The sequence below is a fragment of the Arachis duranensis genome, chromosome 10 (assembly GCF_000817695.3).
Source record: "Arachis duranensis cultivar V14167 chromosome 10, aradu.V14167.gnm2.J7QH, whole genome shotgun sequence".
NCBI classification, from domain to species: domain Eukaryota; kingdom Viridiplantae; phylum Streptophyta; class Magnoliopsida; order Fabales; family Fabaceae; genus Arachis; species Arachis duranensis.
Window position 1 is genome coordinate 21,391,459 of NC_029781.3, and position 4,229 is coordinate 21,395,687.

General features: G+C 30.4%; 1 long non-coding RNA gene across 3 annotated transcripts in view; it reads right to left on the reverse strand.

Annotated features, from left to right (window-relative positions):
• Positions 1–1,244: 1,244 nt before the first annotated feature.
• Positions 1,245–4,229, reverse strand: part of LOC127742503 (uncharacterized) — a 33,548-nt gene continuing 30,563 nt past the window's right edge. For 2 of the 3 annotated variants that reach the window (XR_008003798.1, XR_008003796.1), the window contains one exon: positions 1,251–1,301. This is a non-coding gene — a long non-coding RNA (uncharacterized LOC127742503). Of the gene's footprint in view, positions 1,302–4,229 lie in introns of all 3 variants that reach the window. The other variant, XR_008003797.1, reaches the window with a different exon arrangement.

Genomic DNA, 4,229 nt, shown 5'->3' on the forward strand with positions numbered 1-4,229 from the left:
AATAAAAAAGGCTAAATTTTTTTTTGCTTTTATAATTGAAGAAATGAAATTAAAAATTATTAAAATAATTATTAGAATTAAGAATTCTATAATACTTATGGAAGCTATTTCTGTTAGGGTAAGAACCATTCGGTTACAAATTCTTCTAACATTTGCCTTCAAATTGTGAATTAATTAGGATAAAAAGTCAACTTTTTTTATTAATATAAGGATGTTAAACCTTTTTACAAATAATAAATTAAATTCTACTCTTTTAAACTCGATTTTACCTCACTTATCTTATGTTGTAACACAGAGTAAGATATAAAATTTCTTTTATGCATTAAACAAACATTATATAACAACATAGCTTATCATGTTCATACACTTTATATACTAAAGAAAAATAAAAATAAAACACTAAGCAAAAAGAAAGAAAAGAAAAATACTAAGCTATTGCGAGAAGAACTAATAAAAATTTTGGATGCAATTAATTTAATTACTCTCACAAAGAAAAAGTGTTACAACAAAAATATTAAAGAATGTTTAAAAAAAAGTGTCAAAACAAAAAAATGAGTGAAATATTTTTCATGAATATTGAATATCTTATCTCTTTAAAATAGCCAAGTACTCCTTACTAGTTACTCCTTAGAGTATCTTATCTCTTTAAGGAATAAAAATTTAAGATGGTTTCAAATCAAATGGTTTCAAATCAAATATATAAATGATAAAAATTTAAGATGGTTTCAAATCAAAAATTTAAGGAATATATATCCTAAATGATAAAAAGAATTAGAGTCATTACAACACAATAAAATGATTTCAAATCAAATATATATATAAATGATGGATGGAAATGGCTAAACTTAGGCCACAAAAAATCATGTGTTGTAAGTAAATGTTACTCAAACAAACACACTTACATCTCCTTCAGAAGAGAGAAAAAAAAGGGGATAAAACACAAAGCAATAAATGTCACTACACTTATATCTAATCACTCAATATAGTAACTTATTTTACACTGATGAAACCAAAGCAATCCCATTCTTTTCTGTTATTCTATCCACCAAACATGAAAAATCTACAAAACATTGGATAAAATATAAGGGACAGTCACATTTACTTTAAATTATAGATACCAAACATTTATTAAAGTTAAAAAAAAAGAAAAAATTATTACTCAATAAAATAAAAAAAATTAACTGGTCATCATTAAGTGTAATCAACCAATTCATTACCAATCTTTAACACAAAAATGTTGAGGCATAGAAGCGAGTTATAAGATCACATGTAAATACAGGCAGCAATCTCGTTGTCACCAGCTGGAAAAAAAAGATGCAGGAAGGATGGTATTTTGATTTTGAAAGAAATAATTCCACAAAAGAAGATAACAGTATAATTAGTAGTCAAAATAATAAAAATTCTATGAAAAAATTATCTACTTTGATCACTTGAATTATGTCATATACAATTCTGTAAATGTATACACATTTTTTCTAAGATCAAGAAATCTTTAAATAAAGTGAATTAATTATAAAGATAAACATATCAAATTTCACAAAAGATCTAAAAATATTTTGTTTCTGCTCCATCAAGCTTCATCTGGAGCAAAAACATGGTACAACATTTTTTAGCAATACAACAGAAAAAAACATTCAACAAAAAATAATTGAAGGAAATCCTAACGATGGCAAGTTTAATTTAATTGTTCTTGAGGTAACACAAAAGTTTATCATCAAAAATATATTATCATTGAACCTTCAAAAGCTTTAGATTCTACAAAAACTTCTATAAATGTAATAAACCATTAAGAATTTTGGAATCTTCACAAGTGACAACGCTTACCATGTAAATTGTTCTAGACAAAGACTTGCTAAGCATACAGTATGCATCAATCATCCTTGCAGATTGCTCAACAGTGAAATCCCTTTCTTTCAAAACAAATGATAGAATAAAAATATTAACTTCTCCTATAACTCATTTAAATACACAAACTTTCAAACGATTCACCAAAGAGTAAAGAGGCAAAGAAAAAGTGCAAGGAAAAATATCAAAGGCTATCCCAACAGACCGACCTAAGAATGTACTAAATCAAAATGCAATTTGTTTTGCCAATCTTTATATTTGCCATCCAAATTCACACCCTCTATATCATATTTCTCTCCCTCTTTAAAAATTTGGGACAAAAAGAAAACACCTCTTAATTTTAATTGCTGATAAAAAAATTATGATAGCATAATCATTAATTTAAAAGGTAGCACTCAATCCATATTATTCACAGAAAAATGACAAATTCAACTCAATCCATTTTGGCCTATGATTAACACCCAAAAGGAAGAAAATAGGGAGAAATGAAGGATGCGATATCGATAAAATAGGAGTGTACTGATTACTTGAGTTGGAGAGATGAAGCTTGAGGTCTAGGGATGAGAGTTCGATACCACAGCTCAACCATTTCCTGAGTTAAGTCCTCTACTTCCTCTTTGTCCTTCAACTTTTCTACTCGCAATTCTTTCTTGTTAGCCCTCAACTCCTGCACAGCCAACGGGTTATGAAGGAATGCTGCCAGCGGTGCAGCGACTTTAGCATCGCCACGACTTCTACCTTCATCTCCATCATATCTGAACCCACAAAAAAATATTGATAATGCTAATAATAAATCCCTCAAAATCTAAACTAAAACAAAAATTAAACGAAAATTGTGGGCGAAAAGACCTTGAGGGGCATCTTCGGTGTGGTAGAGGCGCTTGAGGATGTCATTTTAAACTCTAATTTTAAATGAAAAAATTGCGCTCAAAATTTGGTGTTCAAATCCTGATTTGAAAGGAAAAGATCGCGCCCAAATTGCTGCAGAAGAGAGTGCTGCTTCATTACCTGAGGGACAATGAGTTCTCAATCCATTGTTTACCCTAATCATCCAATCAAAAGCTAACATTCTCGTTTTCTTCCCCTAAATGGTGGTTTTTGGAATTGCTGCCAGATTAACTCTCTTCAACCCATTGGACAAAGATCTTCTCTGATAACCTTCCACCAGGTAAGAAGGTTTTGGCTTTTCGCTGAGGAGCAAAACACAAAAGAAAGAAAAAGTTTGGGAGACACCTGTCACTCTCTTAGAAACCATCTAACATTGCTAAATAGTGTGTGGTTTTAGTGTTTGGCTAGTTAACCATTATATATTAATAGATAGATAAAAAAATTGCCATGCCGTGATAATAACTCACGGGTGATTGACGAAATGAGATTCAGAGGTGTTCCCTGCAAATTACAGAACCATTTACGACAGCACTTTTAGCTGCAACTCGTTTGTATATGTCTGAAACCCTAAACAACAAAACAAACAACAAAAAAAAATGAATACTTAAAGTAATCAACAAAAGAAAAGAACACTAATGTTCAAACCTGAAGCCCATAGTGTTGGCCCCACTTTAAAATAAATAACTAACAGTATGCATTTGGAGGAAGAAGAAGAAAAAAAAAGAATCTTTTCCTGCTTTCAGGCGTGTGACGTGATTTTATTGCCGTTCCACTATTTCTGAAGCCACTTCTTCAATCTCTGTTTGTTGATGCGATGGCACGTTCTTGAAGATCCTTGTTCTTCCCCATCATGTTTCCTCCATCTCTAGCTCACCCCTGCTTCTCTGGACTTCCAAAATCTCCTTTCCAATCTAGTCTGACTTTCATGATAAACTTCAAATCTTCAGCTACAATCTCAACCAAACTGGTTGCCGAAAAGTGGGAACCACTCTCACTGCATACTACTACCACCTATCACTGTTATGTTATCATAATGAAATACCAAATTAGTTATATATCTATTGAATTTTCAAATTATAGCAGTGCTATTATAAACATAATTAAAAATTGTTAATCCAAACAAAATAAGTAGAATTAAAACAACGCTATCCACTATATCATATTAGATCAGGTTCAGTCTAGAAAAATTCTAATAATAATATGATGCCAAGTTGAACACTTGAACCTGCTAATTAATAATAATTTTTTTTACTCAGACAATATGAATAATGCAGCAAGAATTAGTGATATATAAGACCAAGATAACCAAAGATGATTCATTTAAAAGATGAAAGCAAAGCTATATATTATTGTAAGTGGTTTGTGATGTCCTTACCTTTACTTTCCTACTTTTGTCAAGAACCAAATAGCTATTATTGTAATAGCATAGCTTGTTTATGCTTTTTTTTTCTTTTTTCATAATGAGTATTTATTGTTGCAAGGAACTGTATGATCAT